Source organism: Bufo bufo, chromosome 6, assembly GCF_905171765.1.
Source record: "Bufo bufo chromosome 6, aBufBuf1.1, whole genome shotgun sequence".
Classification (NCBI taxonomy): Eukaryota; Metazoa; Chordata; class Amphibia; order Anura; family Bufonidae; genus Bufo; species Bufo bufo.
In genome coordinates, this window is record NC_053394.1 from 243,109,143 (window position 1) to 243,135,439 (window position 26,297).

The window sequence follows — 26,297 nt, forward strand, 5'->3', positions numbered from 1 at the left end:
TGCGCAGTACTGGAGGCCATATCTCCAGAAGGATATAGATACTCTAGAGAGAGTTCAGAGAAGAGCTACTAAACTAGTACATGGATTGCAGGATAAAACTTACCAGGAAAGGTTAAAGGACCTTAATATGTATAGCTTTGAAGAAAGAAGAGACAGAGGGGATATGATTAGGGATGAGCGAACCCGAACTGTATAGTTCGGGTTCGTACCGAATTTTGGGGTGTCCGTGACACGGACCCGAACCCGAACATTTTCGTAAAAGTCCGGGTTCGGGTTCGGTGTTCGGCGCTTCCTTGGCGCTTTTTGAAAGGCTGCAAAGCAGCCAATCAACAAGCGTCATACTACTTGCCCCAAGAGGCCATCACAGCCATGCCTACTATTGGCATGGCTGTGATTGGCCAGTGCAGCATGTGACCCAGCCTCTATTTAAGCTGGAGTCACGTAGCGCTGCACGTCACTCTGCTATTAACAGTATAGGGAGAGGTTGCAGCTGCGACGTTAGGGCAAGATTAGGCAGATTAACTCCTCCAAAAGACTTCATTCTGTGATCGATCTGCAGCTGTGGATCATTGAAGTGCTATTATTGACTTGCTCATTTTTTTGAGGCTGCCCAGAGCGTTTTTAGATCACTTTTTTTCTGGGGTGATCGGCGGCCATTTTGTAAATCACCAAGTGTATTTAACCATCGATAGTGTGGTTATTTTGTGCTATATCCTACATCAGCTGCAGGCTGAGCCTGTGTCACCGAAGTGCATTTAACCATCAACAGTCTGGTTATTTTTTGGCCATATACTACATCAGCTGCAGGCTGAGCCTGTGTCACCGAAGTGCATTTAACCATCGACAGTCTGATTATTTTTTGGCCATATACTACATCTGGTGCAGGCTGAGCCTGTGTCACCCAAGTGCATTTAACCATCAACAGTGTGGTTATTTTTTGGCCATATATTACATCAGGGGCAAGTTGAGCCTGTCACCCAGCGCCTAAAAAATAGACCTGACATTTCTATTCAACCAAATCTGTACTGTTTTAGCTGGTCAAGTTATTTGTAGTGACCGTAAAAGCACACTTTTTTTTCTGGGTTGAAAAACCATTCCCAAATTTGCCATTCTCAAAATAACTAGTTTCTGGTATTTGAGGCCTACTTGAAATCTATCCCAAAAAGAATATCTTACATTGAAGCTAGTGATAGTGTCATTCAGAAAAACCTAAGACACACGCTAGCGTGCTGATAGAAATTTGATTCTGTGATTAAACCTATACCTGTCACACAGCGCAAAAAAAAACCAGGCCTCACATCTCTATTTAACCAAATCTGTACTGTTTTAGCTGGTCAAGTTATTTGTAGTGACCGTAAAAGCACACTTTTTTTTCTGGGTTAAAAAAACCATTCCCAAATTTGCCATTCTCAAAATAACTAGTTTCTGGTATTTGAGGCCTACTTGAAATCTATCCCAAAAAGAATATCTTACATTGAAGCTAGTGATAGTGTCATTCAGAAAAACCTAAGACACACGCTAGCGTGCTGATAGAAATCTGATTCTGTGATTAAACCTATACCTGTCACACAGCGCAAAAAAAAACAGGCCTCACATCTCTATTTAACCAAATCTGTACTGTTTTAGCTGGTCAAGTTATTTGTAGTGACCGTAAAAGCAGACTTTTTTTTTCTGGTTTGAAAAACTATTCCCAAATTTGCCATTCTCAAAATAACTAGTTTCTGGTATTTGAGGCCTACTTGAAATCTATCCCAAAAAGGATATCTTACATTGAAGGTATTGATAGTGTCATTCAGAAAAACCTAAGACACACGCTACCGTGCAGATAGAAGTCTGATTCTGAGATTAAACCTTAACCTGTCACACAGTGCAAAAAAAAACAGGTCTCACATTTCTATTCAAGCAAATCTGTACTGTTTTAGCTGGTCAAGTTATTTGTAGTGACCGTAAAAGCACACTTTATTTTCTGGTTTGAAAAACTATTCCCAAATTTGCCATTCTCAAAATAACTAGTTTCTGGTATTTGAGGCCTACTTGAAATCTATCCCAAAAAGAAAATCTTACATTGAAGGTATTGATAGTGTCATTCAGAAAACCTAAGACACACGCTACAGTGCAGATAGAAGTCTGATTCTGAGATTAAACCTTAACCTGTCACACAGTGCAAAAAAAAACAGGTCTCACATTTCTATTCAAGCAAATCTGTACTGTTTTAGCTGCTCAAGTTATTTGTAGTGACCGTAAAAGCACACTTTTTTTTCTGGGTTGAAAAACTATTCCCAAATTTGCCATTCTCAAAATAACTAGTTTCTGGTATTTGAGGCCTACTTGAAATCTATCCCAAAAAGGATATCTTACATTGAAGGTATTGATAGTGTCATTCAGAAAAACCTAAGACACACGCTACCGTGCAGATAGAAGTCTGATACTGAGATTAAACCTTAACCTGTCACACAGTGCAAAAAAAAAACAGGTCTCACATTTCTATTCAAGCAAATCTGTACTGTTTTAGCTGCTCAAGTTATTTGTAGTGACCGTAAAAGCACACTTTTTTTCTGGGTTGAAAAACTATTCCCAAATTTGCCATTCTCAAAATAACTAGTTTCTGGTATTTGAGGCCTACTTGAAATCTATCCCAAAAAGGATATCTTACATTGAAGGTATTGATAGTGTCATTCAGAAAAACCTAAGACACACGCTACCGTGCAGATAGAAGTCTGATTCTGAGATTAAACCTTAACCTGTCACACAGCGCAAAAAAAAACAGGTCTCACATTTCTATTCAAGCAAATCTGTACTGTTTTAGCTGCTCAAGTTATTTGTAGTGACCGTAAAAGCACACTTTTTTTTCTGGGTTGAAAAACTATTCCCAAATTTGCCATTCTCAAAACAACTAGTTTCTGGTATTTGAGGCCTACTTGAAATCTATCCCAAAAAGGATATCTTACATTGAAGGTATTGATAGTGTCATTCAGAAAAACCTAAGACACACGCTACCGTGCAGATAGAAGTCTGATTCTGAGATTAAACCTTAACCTGTCACACAGTGCAAAAAAAAACAGGTCTCACATTTTTATTCAAGCAAATCTGAACTGTTTTAGCTGCTCAAGTTATTTGTAGTGACCGTAAAAGCACACTTTTTTTTCTGGGTTGAAAAACTATTCCCAAATTTGCCATTCTCAAAATTGTGGTGAACGGGAACAATGAGGAAAACATCTAATAAGGGACGCGGACGCGTACGTGGACATGGACATGGTCGTGGTGGTGTTAGTGGACCCTCTGGTGCTGGGAGAGGACGTGGCCGTTCTGCCACAGCCACACATCCTAGTGTACCAACTACCTCAGGTCCCAGTAGCCGCCAAAATTTACAGGAATATTTGGTGGGGCCCAATGCCGTTCTAAGGATGGTAAGGCCTGAGCAGGTACAGGCATTAGTCAATTGGGTGGCCGACAGTGCTCCAGCACGTTCACATTATCTCCCACCCAGTCTTCTGCAGAAAGCGCACAGATGGCGCATGAAAACCAAGCCCATCAGTCTGTCACATCACCCCCATGCATATCAGGGAAACTGTCTGAGCCTCAAGTTATGCAGCAGTCTCTTATGCTGTTTGAAGACTCTGCTGCCAGGGTTTCCCAAGGGCATCCACCTAGCTCTTCACCAGGGGTGGAAGAGATAGAATGCACTAACGCACAACCACTTATGTTTCCTGATGATGAGGACATGGGAATACCACCTCAGCACGTCTCTGATGATGACGAAACACAGGTGCCAACTGCTGCGTCTTTCTGCAGTGTGCAGACTGAACAGGAGGTCAGGGGTCAAGACTGGGTGGAAGACGATGCAGGGGACGATGAGGTCCTAGACCCCACATGGAATGAAGGTCGTGCCACTGACTTTCACAGTTCGGTGGAAGAGGCAGTGGTGAGACCGAGCCAACAGCGTAGCAAAAGAGGGAGCAGTGGGCAAAATCAGAACACCCGCCGCCAAGAGACTCCGCCTGCTACTGACCGCCGCCATCTGGGACCGAGCACCCCAAAGGCAGCTTCAAGGAGTTCCCTGGCATGGCACTTCTTCAAACAATGTGCTGACGACAAGACCCGAATGGTTTGCACGCTGTGCCATCAGAGCCTGAAGCAAGGCATTAACGTTCTGAACCTTAGCACAACCTGCATGACCAGGCACCTGCATGCAAAGCATGAACTGCAGTGGAGTAAACACCTTAAAAACAAAGAAGTCACTCAGGCTCCCCCTGCTACCTCTTCTGCTGCTGCTGCCTCGGCCTCTTCTGCTGCTGCCGCCGCCTCGGCCTCTTCCTCCGCCTCTGGAGGAACGTTGGCACCTGCCGCCCAGCAAACATGGGATGTACCACCAACACCACCACCTGCGTCACCAAGCATCTCAACCATGTCACACGGCAGCGTTCAGCTCTCCATCTCACAAACATTTGAGAGAAAGCGTAAATTCCCACCTAGCCACCCTCGATCCCTGGCCCTGAATGCCAGCATTTATAAACTACTGGCCTATGAAATGCTGTCATTTAGGCTGGTGGACACACACAGCTTCAAACAGCTCATGTCACTTGCTGTCACACAGTATGTTGTTCCCAGCCGGCACTACTTCTCCAAGAGAGCCGTGCCTTCCCTGCACAACCAAGTATCCGATAAAATCAAGTGTGCACTGCGCAACGCCATCTGTGGCAAGGTCCACCTAACCACAGATACGTGGACCAGTAAGCACGGCCAGGGACGCTATATCTCCCTAACTGCACACTGGGTAAATGTAGTGGCGGCTGGGCCCCAGGCGGAGAGCTGTTTGGCGCACGTCCTTCCGCCGCCAAGGATCGCAGGGCAACATTCTTTGCCTCCTGTCTCCTCCTCCTCCTACTCAGCTTCCTCCTCCTCTTCTTCCACCTGCTCATCCAGTCAGCCACCTTCACCACCAACTTCAGCACAGCACGGGGTAAACGTCAGCAGGCCACAGGAGTTGTGGCGGGGTATAGAACAACAGACCGACGAGTGGTTGCTGCCGGTGAGCCTCAAGCCCGGCCTGGTGGTGTGCGATAATGGGCGAAATCTCGTTGCAGCTCTGGGACTAGCCGGTTTGACGCACATCCCTTGCCTGGCGCATGTGCTGAATTTGGTGGTGCAGAAGTTCATTCGCAACTACCCCGACATGTCAGAGCTGCTGCATAAAGTGCGGGCCGTCTGTTCGCGCTTCCGGTGTTCACACCCTGCCGCTGCTCGCCTGTCTGCGCTACAGCGTAACTTCGGCCTTCCCGCTCACCGCCTCATATGCGACGTACCCACCAGGTGGAACTGCACCTTGCATATGCTGGACAGACTGTGCGAGCAGCAGCAGGCCATAGTGGAGTTTCAGCTGCAGCACGCACGGGTCAGGCGCACTGCGGATCAGACACACTTCACCACCAATGACTGGGCCTCCATGCGAGACCTGTGTGCCCTGTTGCGCTGTTTCGAGTACTCCACCAACATGGCCAGTGGCGATGACGCCGTTATCAGCGTTACAATACCACTTCTATGTCTCCTTGAGAAAACACTTAGGGCGATGATGGAAGTGGAGGTGGCCCAGGAGGAAGAGGAGGAAGAGGGGTCATTTTTAGCACTTTCAGGCCAGTCTCTTCAAAGTGACTCAGAGGGAGGTTTTTTGCAACACCAGAGGCCAGGTACAAATGTGGCCAGACAGGGCCCACTACTGGAGGACGAGGAGGACGAGGATGAGAAGGAGGTGGAGGAGGATGAGGATGAAGCATGTTCACAGCGGGGTGGCACCCAAAGCAGCTCGGGCCCATCACTGGTGCGTGGCTGGGGGGAAACACAGGACGATGACGATACGCCTCCCACAGAGGACAGCTTGTCCTTACCTCTGGGCAGCCTGGCACACATGAGCGACTACATGCTGCAGTGCCTGCGCAACGACAGCAGAGTTGCCCACATTTTAACGTGTGCGGACTACTGGGTTGCCACCCTGCTGGATCCCCGGTACAAAGACAATGTGCCCACCTTACTTCCTACACTGGAGCGTGATAGGAAGATGCGCGAGTACAAGCGCACGTTAGTAGACGCGCTACTGAGAGCATTCCCAAATGTCACAGGGGAACCAGTGGAAGCCCAAGGCGAAGGCAGAGGAGGAGCAAGAGGTCGCCAACGCAGCTGTGTCACGGCCAGCTCCTCTGAGGGCAGGGTTAGCATGGCAGAGAGGTGGAAAAGTTTTGTCACCACGCCACAGCTAACTGCACCACCACCTGATACGGAACGTGTTAGCAGGACGCAACATTTCACTAACATGGTGGAACAGTACCTGTGCACACCCCTCCACGTACTGACTGATGGTTCGGCCCCATTCAACTTCTGGGTCTCCAAATTGTCCACGTGGCCAGAGCTAGCCTTTTATGCCTTGGAGGTGCTGGCCTGCCCGGCGGCCAGCGTTTTGTCTGAACGTGTATTCAGCACGGCAGGGGGCGTCATTACAGACAAACGCAGCTGCCTGTCTACAGCCAATGTGGACAAGCTGACGTTCATAAAAATGAACCAGGCATGGATCCCACAGGACCTGTCCATCCCTTGTGCAGATTAGATATTAACTACCTCCCCTTAACAATATATTATTCTACTCCAGGGCACTTCCTCATTCAATACTATTTTTAATTTCATTTTACCATTATATTGCGGGGCAACCCAAAGTTGAATGAACCTCTTCTCTGTCTGGGTGCCGGGGCCTAAATGTGTGACAGTGGCCTGTTCCAGTGGTGGGTGACGTGAAGCCTGATTCTCTGCTATGACATGAAGACTTATTCTGTGCTGACATGAAGCCAGATTCTCTGTTACGCGACCTCTCTCCTCTGCCTGGGTGCCTGGGCCTAAATATGTGTCAGTGGCCTGTTCCAGTGGTGGGTGACGTGAAGCCTGATTCTCTGCTATGACATGAATACAGATTCTGCGCTGACATAAGGCCAGATTCTCTGTTACGGGACCTCTCTCCTCTGCCTGGGTGCCTGGGCCTAAATGTGTGACAGTGGCCTGTTCCAGTGGTGGGTGACGTGAAGCCTGATTCTCTGCTATGACATGAAGACAGATTCTGCGCTGACATAAGGCCAGATTCTCTGTTACGGGACCGCTCTCCTCTGTCTGGGTGCCGGGGCCTAAATGTGTGACAGTGGCCTGTTCCAGTGGTGGGTGACGTGAAGCCTGATTCTATGCTATGACATGAATACAGATTCTGCGCTGACATAAGGCCAGATTCTCTGTTACGGGATCTCTCTCCTCTGCCTGGGTGCCTGGGCCTAGATGTGTGACAGTGGCCTGTTCCAGTGGTGGGTGACGTGAAGCCTGATTCTCTGCTATGACATGAATACAGATTCTGCGCTGACATAAGGCCAGATTCTCTGTTACGGGACCTCTCTCCTCTGCCTGGGTGCCTGGGCCTAAATGTGTGACAGTGGCCTGTTCCAGTGGTGGGTGACGTGAAGCCTGATTCTCTGATATAACATGAAGACAGATTCTGCGCTGACATAAGGCCAGATTCTCTGTTACGGGACCGCTCTCCTCTGTCTGGGTGCCGGGGCCTAAATGTGTGACAGTGGCCTGTTCCAGTGGTGGGTGACGTGAAGCCTGATTCTCTGCTATGACATGAAGACTTATTCTGTGCTGACATCAGGCCAGATTCTCTGTTACGGGACCTCTCTCCTCTGCCTGGGTGCCGGGGCCTAAATGTGTGACAGTGGCCTGTTCCAGTGGTGGGTGACGTGAAGCCTGATTCTCTGCTATGACATGAAGACTGATTCTGCGCTGACATGAAGCCAGATTCTCTGCTATGGCATGAAGAGACTGATTCTCTGCTGACATGAAGCCAGATTCTTTGCTATGGCATGAAGAGACTGATTCTCTTCTGACGTGAAGCCAGATTCTCTGCTATGGGACCTCTGTCCAATTGATATTGGTTCATTTTTATTTTTTTTATTTTTATTTTAATTCATTTCCCTATCCATATTTGTTTGCAGGGGATTTACCTACATGTTGCTGCCTTTTGCAGCCCTCTAGCTCTTTCCTGGGCTGTTTTACAGCCTTTTTAGTGCCCAAAAGTTTGGGTCCCCATTGACTTCAATGGGGTTCGGGACGAAGTTCGGATCGGGTTCGGATCCCGAACCCGAACATTTCCGGGAAGTTCGGCCGAACTTCTCGAACCCGAACATCCAGGTGTTCGCTCAACTCTAGATATGATAGAAACTTTTAAATACATAAAGGGAATCAACTCGGTAAAGGAGGAGAGCATATTTAAAAGAAGAAAAACTACCACAAGAGGACACAGTTTTAAATTAGAGGGGCAAAGGTTTAAAAGTAATATAAGGAAGTATTACTTTACTGAGAGAGTAGTGGATGCATGGAATTGCCTTCCTGCAGAAGTGGTAGCTGCAAATACAGTGAAGGGGTTTAAGCATGCATGGGATAGGCATAAGGCTATCCTTCATATAAGATAGGGCCAGGGACTATTCATAGGATTCAGATATATTGGGCAGACTAGATGGGCCAAATGGTTCTTATCTGCCGACACATTCTATGTTTCTATGTATCCTATGAACTGTGTACATGACTGCCCCCTGCTGCCTGGCAGCACCTGATCTCTTACAGGGGGCTGTGATCAGCACAATTAACCCCTCAGGTGCCGCACCTGAAGGGGTTAATTGTGCTTATCATAGCCCCCTGTAAGAGATCAGGGGCTGCCAGGCAGCAGGGGGCAGACACCCCTCCCTCCCCAATTGAATATCATTGGTGGCCAGTGTGTGGCCCCCCCTCCCTCTATTGTATTATCATTGGTGGCCAGTGTGCGCCCCCTCCCTCCCTCTATTGTATTATCATTGGTGGCCAGTGTGCGCCCCCCCGGCCCCCCATCCCTTCCTCTATTGTATTATCATTGGTGGCCAGTGTGCGCCCCCCCGGCCCCCCTCTATTGTTTTAATATCATTGGTGGCCAGTGTGCGGCCTCTCCTCTCCCCTTCCCCCTTCCCCGATCATTGGTGGCAGCGGAGAGTTCCGATCGGAGTCCCAGTTTAATCGCTGGGGCTCCGATCGGTAACCATGACAACCAGGACACTACTGTAGTCCTGGTTGCCATGGTTACTTAGCAATATTAGAAGCATCATACTTACCTGCTGCGCTGTCTGTGACCGGCCGGGAGCTCCTCCTACTGGTAAGTGACAGGTCTGTGCGGCGCATTGCTTAATGATCTGTCACTTACCAGTAGGAGTAGCTCCCGGCCGGTCACAGACAGCGCAGCAGGTAAGTATGATGCTTCTAATATTGCTAAGTAACCATGGCAACCAGGACTACAGTAGTGTCCTGGTTGCCATGGTTACCGATCAGAGCCACAGCAATTAAACTGGGACTCCGATCGGAACTCTCCGCTGCCACCAATGATCGGGGGGGGAGAGGGGAGGCTGCACACCGGCCACCAATGATATTAAAACAATAGAGGGGGGGGGGCGGACACTGGCCACCAATGATAATACAATAGAGGGAGGGATTTAGTTCTGCTAAAAGTATGTCAGACAGAGAAGTGCCAGGCCCTGCACAGGGGAGTGTCAGAGGCGTAAATGATTCTGGCGCAGGCACAGGTCGCAGCAGAGTACGGGGGCGTGGCAGCAGGGGTTTCTTCCCGAGGCCTCAGGTCCACATGTCAGCTAGTGGTCGTGTCTTGACCAGCAACCCAGCGGTTCTTGATTGGTTGACTGGATCTTTGACTTCATCACAAGTGACAGCAGCACCAGCAGCCTGAGTCGAGAGTCTCTGATGAGCTGCTTTCTTCACCCGCATAGTGAAGGAACTACTCACCAGCAGCAGCAGGTAGACCTGAAGCAGACCTGAACCAGCAGGTGGTGGCATACTTTGACAGCACCCTGCCAGCCATCATAGATCCGCTGGGCTGCTGGGCAGCCAAACTGGATTTGTGGCAGCAACTGGCCGAGTTTGCCCTGGAAAAGCTGTCCTGCCCGGCCAGTAGTGTGGCATCAGAGCAGGTGTTTAGTGCTGCGGGGGCCATAGTTACCCCAAGAAGAACTTGCCTGTCCTCCCAAAATGTGTAGAGACTTACTTTTGTCAAGATGAATCAGGCGTGGATCAGCCAGGATTTCCACCCACCAATGCCTGATGCATCATATTAGATCATCCATCTCCACACTATGTCACCAAGCCACTCTGTGGTATCGTGCTGCTGCTGCCATGTCCACACTATGTTACCATGCCACTCTGTGGCCTCCTGATGCTGCCATCTCCACACTATGTCACCGTGCTACTTTGTGGCCTCCTGATGCTGCCATGTCCACACTATGTCACCTTGCCACTCTGTGGTATCATGCTGCTGCTGTTGCTGCCATCTCCACACTGTCACCTTGCCACTCTGTGGCCTCCTGATGCTGCCATGTCCACACTATGTCACCATGCCACTATGTGGTATCATGCTGCTGCTGCCATCTCCACACTATGTCACCTTGCCACTCTGTGGCCTCCTGATGCTGTTATCTTCACACTATGTCACCGTGCAGCTCTGTGGCCTAATCATACTGCTGCTGTCATCTCCACACTTTGTCATTGTGCCACTCTGTGGCCTCCTGATGCTGCCGCCACCTCCAGACCCTGTCATTATGCCGCTTGGTGGTCTCCTCGTGCTGTTTCCACCTCACCACTATGTCATAGGGCCACTCTGTGGACTTCTCATGCTGTTGTTACCCTCCCCACTCTATGAAGGGGTCGCTATTGTCCTTGTTTGGCCTTCTTGAAATCAACATTTATTTGACCTTTCTTCTGATCGTCGGAAGGAAGGAAAAATGAGACGCACAATGGATCCTGTCTGTGTAGCAGCTGTAAGGCCTGTATGGTTGCATCAGAATTGGCTTATGATTTGGTAGCCAAAAGCAGGAGTGGGTACAAAACACAGAATACATGCAAATATTACCTTCACGTGTCATCTGTTTTAGATCCACTCCTGTATTTTTTGGCATTAGCAATACTGATGGATTACTGAACAAATGCTGACCGAGTTGAGGGTTATTGTTCTGATGGATCAGAGGAAGGGCAAAATAATCAGTGAGGTCAACACAAACTTAATGCTGACACCCTCTCCACTCGGGGGGCTCTATAACCGTTTAATAGAACAGGTTCAGCAGACATCTGTGTGGAATCAGCTGACAACAATGTAAAAGGAGTGTGCTTATTCTTGACGCTAACATGGACCTGTAAGGCTGAGTTCATACTTGAGTTATTTGGTCAGTTTTGGCCCCGTGACTGCCCAAATAAGTGAAGTGTGCAGTGATTCTAATAGCGACACCTGTCATCTGCATGTCATACTGACACACAAATCTACCTCTCTGGTCCAGAAATCACCACCTTACTATCAAGAATCCCACAATGTCTATCTTCTATATCATCCTTCTTCGCCTCTCGCTTTCTAAAACTTAACATGGATAAGACAGAATTCATAATCTTTCCCCCATCTTGTTCAACCCCCTCAACAGACCTATCTATCATGATCAATGGCTGCACACTCTCCCCGGTCAACAAAGTCCGCTGCCTTGGAGTGACCTTGGATTCTGCACTTTCCTTCCGACCGCAAATCCAAGCTCTTTCCACCACCTGCCGCCTCCAACTCAAAAACATCTCCCGCATCCGTGCTTTCCTTAACTTTGAATCTGTGAAAATTCTTGTACATGCCCTCATTATCTCTCGCCTAGACTACTGCAACATTCTCCTCTGTGGCCTTCCATCTAGCACTCTCGCACCCCTCCAATCTATCCTTAACTCTGCTGCCCGACTAATCCACCTCTCCCCCTATTACTCCTCTGCCTCTCCCCTCTGCCAATCCCTTCACTGGCTCCCCATTGCCCAGCGAATTCACTTCAAAGTACTAAAAAATACATACAAGGCCGTCCATAACCTGTCCCCTCCCTACATCTCTGAGCTACTTTCCAGATACATCCCCACACGCACTCTTCGATCCTCACAAGACCTCCTTCTCTCCTCTCCTCTTATTGCCTCTTCCCACAATCGACTCCAAGATTTCTCCCGTGCATCCCCCATACTCTGGAACTCGCTACCCCAACATATCAGACTCTCACCTTCATTGGAATCCTTCAAAAGAAACCTGAAAACCCACCTCTTCAGACAAGCCTACAACCAGTGACCCCGCTGCCTCTATACCACCATGACCAACTTAACTCGCACCTACTGTGTCCTTCACCCATACCATATAGATTGTAAGCCCTCACGGGCAGGGCCCTCTCTCCTTCTGTACCAGTTTGTAACTTGTCTTGTTTATGATTAGTGCAATTGTCTGTATTATGTATGTGCACCGCTCATCATATGTACAGCGCTATGGAATGAATGGCGCTTTAATAATAAATAATAAATAATAAATAATAATAATAATACTGACTGACAGTATTATTTCACTACCCCAGCATACTCCCTATGTGTGTTACTGCAAGGCACAGTGTTCTACACCCATATAAAGGCTCTATGCAGCCAAAAAATAGCCATTTTTAATCACAATTGTTTTCAGAAGAACCTGCTGAATTAAATTTTTGAGAAATTCGATCATCTCTAGATATGTCCCCAGTTTCTGATAGGCGCAGGTCCCATCTCTTAGAACCCTCACCGTTAGAATGTTGCCAGCAAATTGCCAGAGGGAGCACCGCGAATGCGCGTCCACTCTTCATTCATTTCTATGGGACTGATGAAAATAGATGTTGCTCAGCTATTTTCAGCAGTCCCATAGAAATGAATGGAGAGCAGCATGTGTGGTGTGCCTTCCAGCGCTTTATAGGCTCCGTTCTAACTACATGTATAAGTGCGGGTCCTAGAGGTGGGACCCACACCTATAACATATTGAGGGCATATCCTAGTGACATGCCCCCAATATCCAAGATGGGAATACCCCAGTAATGCTTCAGCATACCAAGGCAATTTGTATAATTGTATGTTTCCAACTTTGTGGGAACAGTTTGGGGAACATCCTTTTCCATTCCAGTATACAAGACAAGGTCCATAAAGGCATGGTTGGTGAGTTTGGTGCAGAAGAGTTTTACAGATCCATACAGACCCCTACCTCAACCTCATTGAATATCTTTGAGATGGACTAAAATGGAGACTGCAAGCCAGGCCGTCATCAAACATCAATGTCTGACCTCACAAATGCTCTTCTGGATGAATGGGAAAAAATTCCCACAGACAATGACTAGCTTCAATTCCTTCTTGGAACAATGTACACTTTTTTTTTCAAAATTTACCTCATTTGCAGTTTTCTCTCATCCCCCATGCTTGAATCCTACTTCTGGGTTTGTCATGTGTCTGCTGTCCTACCATGCCTTAGAGCAGTGAGAAGTGTCCTGACATCAACAGATCATATGACACCTCACCCATTGTTCTTACCAATGACTGTTCCTACATTACAAGGCTCCAATGCAGGATTTAAACAGCAACTGAATATCAAAAAAGATTTGCCACAGGGTGCAATGGTAGGAAAACTTTAGAATATGTCAGTGTAAGAGTGATGTCACAATTGCTCACCTGAAATGAGGAATCGTCTAGGCCTAGATAGTAGGTAAGGAGTCCAATGGCTGAAACAATTTGGAGCACTGGAGTAGCGGAAGCAAGCTGTGTCAACAGTTCGGGTTTAACAGGTAAACACAGCAGTTTTAGGATTAGGCAGAAGCATGGTCAGGTAACAATCCAAGTTCGGCACATAAGTAAATACAGCAGTTTAGGATTAGGCAGAAGTGTCGTCAGGTAACAATCCAAGTTCGGTACACAAGTAAACACAGCAGTTTAGGAGGACGCTCAGGAGCTAGATAGAGGCAGGAAGCACAATAATCTGGCAAGGAGGGTGTAGCAAGGTCTGGTTTCTATAGAAAGTTCCAAGCTGTGGCTGATTAGGAGAAACTATTAGAGATTATCCAAGAATAGGAAACTACTCACTAGGTTCAGGAGCAGAGCTATCCTGAGTAGCCGGTAGCTCAGTAAGCAAGGCTACTACCTGCGACCCAGGAGTTTCCTGGTTCGATTCCTGACAGACAGTTTTAAATGGTATTTGGGGAAGTGATATAACAGCAATATCTGTTCGTAGGGACACATGTATATTAGTGGCACAGCCCCATTAAGGAATTGATTATCTACTTTTTTAAAGGCTACTTACACCTTTGGGGCACTTTTTACTTTTATTAGTGCATTGTACTAATTATGAGCTAAAAATATTTTTTTCAATTGGTTTTTATAAAAAATATGGAGTCCTTTTCTCTGTACATAGCTGAGATGCTCTACTAGCAGGATCTGAATTGTCTCTCTGTTCTGTCAGCCAGGTACTCATTAAAGCTCAATCCTTATCTTACTAATAAGAATTTGGCTTAAATAAGTGTTTATGACCACTTAGTAAGTTAGAGATAAGGGTTGTTAGATGACGGGCACAAAGTCAACGTGAAAGTAGGATGCACATATCTAGAAAAAGTTAACCCTTTGTGACAGAATGGCTCAATATTTTTAATAAAGACCAATTGTAAAAAAAATATTTTTAGCCCCATATGAATAAAATACAATCATAAAAAATTGCCCCCAAAGCAAGATTTTTAATAATTGAATTTTGTAATGATTTTGCTTGCTCACAAGACTGCAGAGCTATGCTTCACCTACAGCAGCGGCCTTTCCATAGTATGAACAGTGTCTGGTACTCAGAAACTTCATTGGACTTACGATAGGTCAGAATTGCATAACAACCAGATTGTGGCACGGAAAATATATTAAGCAGATATCCACACTGGCAGGAACACATACACAAATAGCTTACCTATTAATGACCAAAATCAAATGATTATGGCAACAGAAAAAGGATATTGAAGTCTGGCAATGAAGCAGATGGGACATAATAATGGGATTCAGGTAGAGAGTTGTGAACGACAGTAAGCAGAAAATAAGACATAGATGCACTGACCCTGCTCTGCAATATAACAGAGCAAGACAGCTTTGACAAATCAAAACCAAACAGCAACAAAAACAGAATCTTCAATAAATTCAGCTATTCTACTAGCATCAGTGAAAGACAGTAGAATCAAAGGTTGCAAGAGACACTGATAAAATACTTATAGATTAGACTAAGATACAAAGACTTGGAAACAAGCTTTTGCTACAAACGGCAAATAAGTACAGAAACTCTGTTTAAATCGAAAATACCTCCCTAAATCAGGTTAGGCAAGTAAACCAGATTCAGATGTAAGGCAGTTTCTTACGAACTGCCTCACATAATTTTAGTAGATAAGTGGGGGTGAGGCAGTAAGCAGTTCTCTGTTGCCCATAATAGATTTTTAGAGATGAGCAAAGTTTTCAACAATTTTATTTGGATGCTTTGCCGAATTTGTTCCGATCTAATTTAATTTGTCACGAAGCACATTTTAAATCAGCTATTTCCTGGCTGCAGAGAGCCTGTAATGTACAGTGGGGGAAATAATTATTTGACCCCTCACTGATTTTGTAAGTTTGTCCAATGACAAAGAAATGAAAAGTCTCAGAACAGTATCATTTCAATGGTAGGTTTATTGTAACAGTGGCAGATAGCACATCAAAAGGAAAATCGAAAAAATAACTTTAAATAAAAGATAGCAACTGATTTGCATTTCATTGAGTGAAATAAGTATTTGAACCCTCTAACAAAAAAAGACTTAATACTTGGTGGAAAAACCCTTGTTTGCAAGCACAGAGGTCAAACGTTTCTTGTAATTGATGACCAAGTTTGCGCACATTTTAGGAGGAATGTTGGTCCACTCCTCTTTGCAGATCATCTCTAAATCCCTAAGGTTTCGAGGCTGTCTCTGTGCAACTCTGAGCTTGAGCTCCCTCCATAGGTTTTCGATTGGATTAAGGTCCGGAGACTGACTAGGCCACTCCATGACCTTAATGTGCTTCTTCTTGAGCCACTCCTTTGTTGCCTTTGCTGTATGTTTTGGGTCATTGTCGTGCTGGAACACCCATCCACGACCCATTTTCAGTTTCCTGGCAGAGGGAAGGAGGTTGTCGCTCAGGATTTCACGATACATGGCTCCGTCCATTTTCCCGTTTATGCGAATAAGTTGTCCTGTGCCCTTAGCAGAAAAACACCCCCAAAGCAAAATGTTTCCACCCCCATGCTTGACGGTGGGGACGGTGTTTTGGGGGTCATAGGCAGCATTTTTCTTCCTCCAAACACAGCGAGTTGAGTTAATGCCAAAGAGCTCTATTTTGGTCTCATCAGACCACAGCACCTTCTCCCAGTCACTCTCTGAATCATTCAGGTGTTCATTGGCAAACTTCAGACGGGCCTGCACATGTGCCTTCCTGAGCAGGGGGACCTTGCGAGCCCTGCAGGATTTTAATCCATTGCGGTGTAATGTGTTTCCAATGGTTTTCTTGGTGACTGTGGTCCCTGCTAATTTGAGGTCATTAACTAACTCCTCCCGTGTAGTTCTAGGATGCTTTTTCACCTTTCTCAGAACCATTGACACCCCACGAGGTGAGATCTTGCGTGGAGCCCCAGAGCGAGGTCGATTGATGGTCATTTTGTGCTCCTTCCATTTTCGAACAATCGCACCAACAGTTGTCACCTTCTCTCCCAGCTTCTTGCTAATGGTTTTGTAGCCCATTCCAGCCTTGTGCAGGTCTACAATTTTGTCTCTGACATCCTTGGACAGCTCTTTGGTCTTTCCCATGTTGGAGAGTTTGGAGTCTGCTTGATTGATTGATTCTGTGGACAGGTGTCTTTTATACAGGTGACTAGTTAAGACAGGTGTCCTTAATGAGGGTGACTAATTGAGTAGAAGTGTCTAACCACTCTGTGGGAGCCAGAACTCTTAATGGTTGGTAGGGGTTCAAATACTTATTTCACTCAATGAAATGCAAATCAGTTGCTATCTTTTATTTAAAGTTTTTTTTTCGATTTTCCTTTTGATGTGCTATCTGCCACTGTTACAATAAACCTACCATTGAAATGATACTGTTCTGAGACTTTTCATTTCTTTGTCATTGGACAAACTTACAAAATCAGTGAGGGGTCAAATAATTATTTCCCCCACTGTATATTGGTGTAGAACACTGTGCATTGAAGAAACATGCATAGCTAGTCCGCTGTGGTAATGAAACAGTTACTGTGCGTCAGTATGACAGGCAGGTGAAAGGCGTCACTATTAGAATCACTTCGCACTTCACTTATTTGGTCAGTTACGGGTTACAAATTGACCAAAAAACTGAAGTGTGAACTCAGCCTTACAGGTCAATGTTAGCGTCAGGTATAATGGACTTAATCATTCAGTAGCCCAAGATTCTACTACAGATTTAAAAAATGAAATCCTTTTACACCGTTTAATGATTCCACATAGATTGCTATAGGACCAGTTCTGTTACACTCTGATACAAGTAGTGGGCCCATGACACAGTGGAGAGGGTGTCAGCAGTAGGTTTGTGTTGACGTCACTATTTATTTTTCCCTTCTTCTGATCTGTCACTAAAACAACCCCCCCAAAAAAATGATCCTGTTTTTTTAAGCATCCGCCTTCACACGGTCAGTATTTGATCAGTATTGCTAAGGCCAAAAAATACAGGAGTAGGTTCAAAATAGAGATAACACAGAATGAGAATATTTGTCTTCTGTGTTTTTTACCCACTCCTGCTTTTGGCTTCCAAATCATGAACAAATGCTGATTCAAAATACTGACCGTGGGATACAGGTCTTATGGATACTCCAAATACAGGATTAGTTGTGGTTTTCATCTTTCAGTTCTTCTGACAGATCAGGATAACGGCAAAATAAACTGGGATATCAACAAGACCAAACAGCGACACTAGTGGCTTCGTCACAGAGTGGTGAGGGTGTCACTGTCAACAGCATGAACAGTCATCATAATGGCTGTGTCACAGGGTGGTGACAGTGGCAAAAGTATGAGAAGTCAACATAGTGGCTACATCACAGAGTGGGGAGGATGTCAAGAGCATGAGGAGTCATCATAATGACTCTGTCACAGAGTGGTGACAGTGGCAACAGCATGAGGAGTCAACATAGTGGCCCCATGACAAATTAGTGAGGGTGGCAACAGCATGAAGAATCAACATAGTGGGCACCTCACAGAGTGCAGAGGGTGGCAACAGCATGAGGAGTCAACATAATGGAACCTTAACAGAGTGGGGAGATGGGCGGCAACTGCAGTGGCAGTAACAGCACAAGATAGTGGCAGTAGGAGAAGATGGCAACAGAGGCAGCAGGTGTGTGGCATCAGGAGGGTGGCAGCATGAGAATAGTTGCTGAAGCACATGGTCAGAAGTAAGGGGTCATTTTTCACAATGTTTTGGTGTGGCACCCAGAATGATAACCTCACTACATATAGGAGAATACAGCACCACATACCGCTTACATACAGTGATGTCTCCGGTTATGTAGACTTTCTCTTTCCTCTTCTCCTCCGTTTGACCCAGACCGCCATGACAAATTCTTTCAGCTGCATCTTGTCTCTACAGAGTTTGTTACACAGACATGTTAGATTTCTAAATTTTTCCATCAACCTCCCCATCTTGGTGCCCCCACAATGTCATCCTGCTGCCTTTCTCAATACTGTGCCCGTGGTGCTCCCCAATTCCCCAGGTATTATACCGCTGAAAAAAATAGTGACCCTAGTAGAAATAATATCCCTAGAGTGTCTACAGCAATTATAAATGCCCCCTAGAGTGCCCCCAGTAATAATAATAAAACTTTAGATTAATTCCCCCCCACACTGCCTTCACATTGTAATTCTCCCTATACTGCCCATACATAGTAATTTCCCCCCACACTGCCCGCACATAGTAATTTTCCCTATAAGGCCCAGACATAGTAATTTCCCCCCACATTGCCCTCACATAGAAATCCCCCCTGCCCCCACACAATGCCCTCACATAGTAATTTCCCCCCACACATAGTAATTTCCCCACACACTGCCTGCACATAGTAATGTCACCCCAGTAGAAATAATGTCCCCACAGCGTCTACAGCCATTATAAATACCCCCTAGAGTGCCCCCAGTAATAATAATAATAAAATCTTAGATTCATTACACCCAACACTGCCTACACATAGTAATTTCCCCCCACACATAGTAATTTCCCCCCACACTGCCCCCACATAGTAATTTCCCCCCACACTGGCTTCACATAGTAATTTCCCCCAACACATAGTAATTTCCCCCCACACTGCCCCCACATAGTAATTTCCTCCCACACTGCCCTCACATAGTAATTCCCCCACACATAGTAATCCCACACACACACACACACTGCCCTCACATAGTAATTTCCCCCCACACATAGTAATTTCCCCCCACACTGCTCGCACATAGTAATTTCCCCCCAATAGTAATTTTCCCTACAAGGCCCCAACATAGTAATTTCCCCCCACACTGCCCCCACAGTAGTAACTTCCGTCTCAAGACATATACTGATTGTCCGATGTAGGTAGATCCACAATAGAGGCTAGGTAGGTTAGCTATGAGTGGGGGCAATATCCCTACTAAGAAACCCTAGACTAAACCCTCTGCCCAGGGACGGCCCCTAATGGTGGAGATTCCCTGTCCTCGAGCCTAAGACTATCAGCTCCTATTTAACCCTTATTGGTATCACTAATAGAAAAAAAGTGCCTCAGAGTGGAAAAACCTACATGGACAGAAAGACGAAACAAACACAGATTTTGTGCACAATGTATACAGCCCTATTGATGTGAAAACACCAAAAGGTACATGGTGCACTGGACTCACTGATTAAAAGACACCCTATTGAATAACTGTTTGTGGTCAAAAAATGATACAATGAACCCAAACAGATGATACAATGAACCCCAACGCGTTTCCCCCACGGTGTGGGATCATCAGGGGGTAAATGGATCTGTAGGTTTAGCTGGATGATACATCAACATAAAGTAAATAGAAAGTAGATAATAAATCACACTAAGAACGGGCGGGGACCCATGTTATAATGAAGCCACCGTGTAATGGGTGTTGGTCACCGTTCTAAGTATAATGGTGTCAGTTGTCATACAAATAATTAAAAATGGACCAGATGGTATTAGAAGATATTGTTAGGAGGAGGAGGAGGCTCATAGAGTATCGCATTCACCGCTTGTGTACGCGGTTATTTTATGCAAACATACATGACTTTCACGTCGATTTCTGTAGAAGGAAAAACAGAAATACATACATATGTAATTGTATGATATATTTAACACTAGCTCATCACCTGACAATTGTGTACCCGCCATTGCGTTAATCACACAGCACTTTTAGGTAACTCACTATGTCCAGGTGTTTATTGATGTCAATCCAAATGCAGTATATAAAATGCCACAGGGGCACAACTTAGGTAGTGTCTAGCGAGACGAGCATCCACGTATAGTGAATACGTGCAGCTGAAAGATGAAAAACACATGGAGTTGTTTCTGTGTCTCAAGAGATAATCAATATTTGAGACCACCACCTTCCAAATCTCACAAATATAAAAGTATAACTACCTCAGATACGTCCCTCATTTAGTAGACATGAGCCAACATACATGGCTAGTTGATTATGGCAACCTAGATGATAAAGGGTATATATAAGAAGTGGATACATCTAGACCAACTGATCAAGACGTCCATAAGGTACTCACAATGAGGTCATTGTCCAGGTAGACCCCACAGTTCTGGGTCAAGGAGTTTATCCCTGATACTATTGGGCGACCCCTGAGCGGGGTGGTCCCCTTGTGAATTTTGGGGAGCCCATAGAAGGTCGCTATGGTGGGTTTATCTGGCAATAGGAAGTCGAATTCCGATATGCTTATCACTTTACCATTGAGGGCGACTGGGACAGGAGGATCCTGCAAAAGGAGAGTGAATGGATCCATAGACTCCGGTCCCAGTCCCCCCCGCGGCCTCAATGAAAGACTGACTTTCTCATGTTTCCTTTGATCCCTCTATATAAAGGGTTACAATATCCTTTATATGTGTCCTTGTCCATTCCTCATTCGTTTAATTATTCACTTACCTAGTCAGATATTGATTTTTTTGGCAATTGGTGCCCTTACGTACCCTTGATAATTTTGCCCACTTATTCCAAATCATTAACCTTGTTTGCAGGCCCTCTCTCGTGCCCCTTGGGCATCTTTTATCTGTGGTTTCCCAATCTCCCATCCCCTTTCCCTTTCCCTTATGTGTGTGTATATATATATCCCTCATAGCTTGTGAGGCTCTAGTGTATGGACTGTCCCTTAAACTGGACCTGGTGCGTAAAGCATCGAATCACTGGTATCATAAACACAGGAATGATAACTGATTCACTGTGTACATTTCTTCTCCCTCTAATATATCTTTACAGGGGCAAGCATGTGCTCTATTATCATGACATTATCTCTCTAATTACTGTTTTTCCCTGTCTCCACCCCTTGGCCTGACTGTAAATGGATATCTAGCTTTTGGCTCTATGATCATATTAGGCACGTATACATCATGAGTCATTATACACATAGTATATTTTCTAGCATGTGTGTATATATATATAAAAAATTCAATATTTGCATGATTTTGGGTGATCTAATTGTTGAACTAAACACAACCCGATCCTGTCATGTCAGATATTATAGTTCATCCTCCCCTAAATGACGGTCTGAGGAGGTAACATGACTCAGTCTTTCTCCTGTACCTGAGAAAATTATCAGCAGACAGGAAGTTGGATGCGGTTCAAAGACCGGATATGCCTTGCGTTCCAGAACGAACAGATTCTGGCTAGAGCCAACCGGAAGCGGATATGTGAGTGTACTGACGTGCGAGCGTGCGTTCCACTCTGGAACGCACGCCTTAAACTATCCGCATACCCTGCAGGAGATTATTGACCGGAAGCGGCGGTGATGGGATGCGTTCCACAGTGGAACGCACGCCCACACCGCATGTCTGCCCTGCAGGTGTCAAGGAATACTATACCTATGAATCGAGAACACCTGGGACTAATTTACAGAGGGCCTATAAGGTGGGGAGGGGTAGTGAGACACAAACACTGGACCTTAGGAGGAACAACAGGGGAGGAATCGCCTCAACAATGACCTCATTGTGAGTACCTTATGGACGTCTTGATCAGTTGGTCTAGAATTTGTATCCACTTCTTATATATACCCTTTATCATCTAGGTTGCCATAATCAACTAGCCATGTATGTTGGCTCATGTCTACTAAATGAGGGACGTATCTGAGGTAGTTATACTTTTATATTTGTGAGATTTGGAAGGTGGTGGTCTCAAATATTGATTATCTCTTGAGACACAGAAACAACTCTATGTGTTTTTCATCTTTCAGCTGCACGTATTCACTATACGTGGATGCTCGTCTCGCTAGACACTACCTAAGTTGTGCCCCTGTGGCATTTTATATACTGCATTTGGATTGACATCAATAAACACCTGGACATAGTGAGTTACCTAAAAGTGCTGTGTGATTAACGCGGTGGCGGGTACACAATTGACAGGTGATGAGCTAGTGTTAAATATATCATACAATTACATATGTATGTATTTCTGTTTTTCCTTCTACAGAAATCCACGTGGAAGTCATGTATGTTTGCATAAAATAACCGCGTACACAAGCGGTGAATGCGATACTCGATGAGCCTCCTCCTCCTCCTAACAATATCTTCTAATACCATCTGGTCCATTTTTTATTATTTGTATGACAACTGACACCATTATACTTAGAACGGTGACCAACACCCATTACACGGTGGCTTCATTATAACATGGGTCCCCGCCCGTTCTTAGTGTGATTTATTATCTACTTTCTATTTACTTTATGTTGATGTATCATCCAGCTAAACCTACAGATCCATTTACCCCCTGATGATCCCACACCGTGGGGGAAACGCGTTGGGGTTCATTGTATCATCTGTTTGGGTTCATTGTATCATTTTTTGACCACAAACAGTTATTCAATAGGGTGTCTTTTAATCAGTGAGTCCAGTGCACCATGTACCTTTTGGTGTTTTCACATCAATAGGGCTGTATACATTGTGCACAAAATCTGTTTGTTTCGTCTTTCTGTCCATGTAGGATTTTCCACTCTGAGGCACTTTTTTTCTATTAGTGATACCAATAATTGTTAAATAGGAGCTGATAGTCTTAGGCTCGAGGACAGGGAGTCTCCACCATTAGGGGCCGTCCCTCGGCAGAGGGTTTAGTCTAGGGTTTCTTAGTAGGGATATTTCCCCCACCCATAGCTAACCTACCTAGCCTCTATTGTGGATCTACCTACATCGGACAATCAGTATATGTCTTGAGACTAAAATTTAATTTAAGTGACTGATATTTTGAAGGGTTAATCTTCTAGCTGGACCTTGTACTTTCTCTTTTTGACCCATGTATTAATACTTTATCCTTAATTGCTGGACTAACAGTAGTAACTTCCCCCTCACTGCCCTCACATAGTCATTTTCTCCCATACTGTTCCAACATAGTAATTTCCCCACACATAGTAATTTCTCCCCCACTGCCCCCACATAGTAATATGCTCCACAGTAGTAATTCCCCCCCAACTGTCCTCTAGTGCCCACATTTTGGCCAGTAATGTCCCCCAGTGCCCCCCTTACGGCCAATAATGTCCCCCAGTGCCCCCCCTTATGGCCAGTAATGTTGGCATAAAAAAAATGCTAAAATCTCACCTGTGTCCTTTTGCTAGATGCTGGTATGGCCCGGGATGGTGCGACGCAGAAGTGCACACCTCACTGCTGTGCGCCTCAGCACAGGCGGGCCTTATGATGTCATCATGCCCGCCTGCACTGGGATTTAACTACCAAATAGCCTTGTAGCCTGCAGCCTATGACAGAATAGGTGATCAGTGGCGGGGCAAGAAATTATTGGCTTCTGTGCCCCACCGTAATATTCAGCTGCAGAGCAGCAGCCCAATCACAAATGGCGACAAGACAAAAAAGTCTTGTCGCCATCTGCAAATTTTAAGGCGCATTGGAGACCATTTTGGTCATCATCTGGAGTGCTGAAATCGGGACTGTACTACAAGCAACTTGGCCAGGAGCATGTTCAGCTTCTGCACCATTGCACGCATACTGTTATCTTTTTGCAATCGCCTCGGTGATCAATTGTTGGAGAAATGAGTGACAAGGAGTAGTAGGAACATGAGCTTCAGGAACAATAGATGATGGGAAGGACACACAGCACCCTTCTGCTGAGGTGGTGGAACCTTGACTGCTGTAAAAGGATTGCGGGCTGCTAGGAGATGCCTCAGTCTGTACCACAACATTAGCGCTACGTTTTTCCTAAGCCACTTTATGGTGACGCTCCATGTGTTGACGCAGGGCCATGGTGCCAGCATTGACACCCTGGCCATGCTTTTCCTTCTGTCCTTAGAATCTGCACACTGCCACACTGACTTCCTCCAGACGAAAAATTGGCACACAGGCAAAAATTGCATTTTACCCCCACCACTCTGTGCTGACTGCCTGCCGCTGCCTCTATGAACCCGTGCACCGCTAGTTGTTTCTGGACAGGTAAACTCCTGAGTAGCAGATGATCTACCCTGGGCATGTTTGGCTCCAGACCTCACACTGCTGCAACTCATGTCTCACAGCCACACTTTTGTAAGAGGCAGCAGCATTTCCAGCACTTATATCTATGCAGACTGTCATGTTTCCCTCCGGCCACCAGAGGCCACTGTGACTAAACAGGAACCTGAGTAGTGCTGGCTAAGGAAGAGTTAAGAAGTCTTTCCAGGGCTGTTCTAGAAGATGCTGGGGCATTGCTGAGATAACAGGGAGAGATTGACTGCTGAGAGATAACAGAAAAAGACTGTAGCAGCAGGAGGCTATATTAGCTGAGATTTTCCTGACAGCTGTGGAGCTGCACACAGAGGAGTGGGATCATGTGTAGAGACCCATACCAGACCCGTACAAGCTGGATCCTTCCTGCCAGAGCTGGAACTAGGTGGAGATCTGCATCTGTTGTGATCAGAGAGAGAAAGACAGTCAAGCAAGCGACCGGACCTGGATCCAGACTGCATCTTATGGGATTCAGGAGAATCTGCAGAACTGTGAGTGGCACCGGTGCTTATCTGTGATAGGTTATAGAGTCAGGGACTTAGTCAGTGCGCTGTAGAAGCATCCCCTGGGTAGCAGGGCTAGATAGAAGTATACTAGCTGAGTGTAGCCTGGACTCTTATGTGTATACTGTGGAACGCATTTATTCTAACTCGTGTACATGTAATCTCTGTAAACCTGTTTATACTGTTAATCCGATTTTCCAGCAGTTACATCTGGTTCTTTAATAAAGCCGGGTTTTTGCTTCAGTCCCCTTGTCCGCTGTACTTTACTTGAATCCTGCTTTGCGGTCTCTCCCTCCCCTGACCGCTACACTTGCACCCTGCTGGCTCAGCCACTGTCTCACGCGCAAGCTGTCATCTCCACCCCCTGATGATAATGATGAAGCCCCCTCTACACCCGTCTCACATGTGCGATCAGCTACTGTACATCATCATCCACTACTGGCTGCATGTCACTGATGTCACCCTCACCAGTCTCATGGCCTGCTCCCACGTGACTCTCAATGTCGCTACTTGCCTGCCTACAGGAGGAAGCAGTAGATCTCTTCTCGAAATCTGGGCAGTTGCTGCTGACTGTCCTCAATAAGCTTGTCCTCGCTGAAAAGCGGAGCAGTGCGGGAAGCATACAATAATTTCTAAGCAGAAGTAACAGAAAAATAAAGAGGCAGGTTCAGGAACGGTGGGGGAAAACACCAACTACTGGCTGTGGGTATCTGATGTCAGTTGAGATGATGTTGAAGACAAAATCAACCATTCAAGGACAGCTAGGTTGCTGGTCAAAATATGACCGTTGGATGATGCTGGCATCACAAGGCCTAATAGAATTACTTATCTATATTTTGTGGGTAAACTGTTTGAAGGTTTTCTGAGAGATGCTATCTTAGAGCATCTCAACGTAAATAAGCAATTAACGCCATATCAGCATGGCTTCGTGAGGGATCGGTCATGCCAAACTAATTTAATCAGTTTCTATGAGGAGGTAAGTTCTAGACTTAACAGCGGCGAATCAATGGATGTCGTAAATCTGGACTTCTCCAAAGCATTTGACACTGTACCACATAAAAGGTTAGTATATAAAATGAGAATGCTCGGACTGGGAGAAAACGTCTGTATGTGGGTAAGTAACTGGCTCAATGATAGAAAACAGAGGGTGGCTATTAACGGTACACACTCAGATTGGGTCATTGTGA

General features: G+C 45.7%; 1 long non-coding RNA gene across 1 annotated transcript; it reads left to right on the forward strand.

Annotated features, from left to right (window-relative positions):
- The first annotated feature begins 22,023 nt into the window (after positions 1 to 22,023).
- Positions 22,024 to 22,616, forward strand: LOC121005893. The gene is made up of 3 exons (XR_005779976.1): positions 22,024 to 22,120; positions 22,198 to 22,260; positions 22,363 to 22,616. It is a non-coding gene; the product is annotated as an uncharacterized LOC121005893 (long non-coding RNA).
- Positions 22,617 to 26,297: the final 3,681 nt, after the last annotated feature.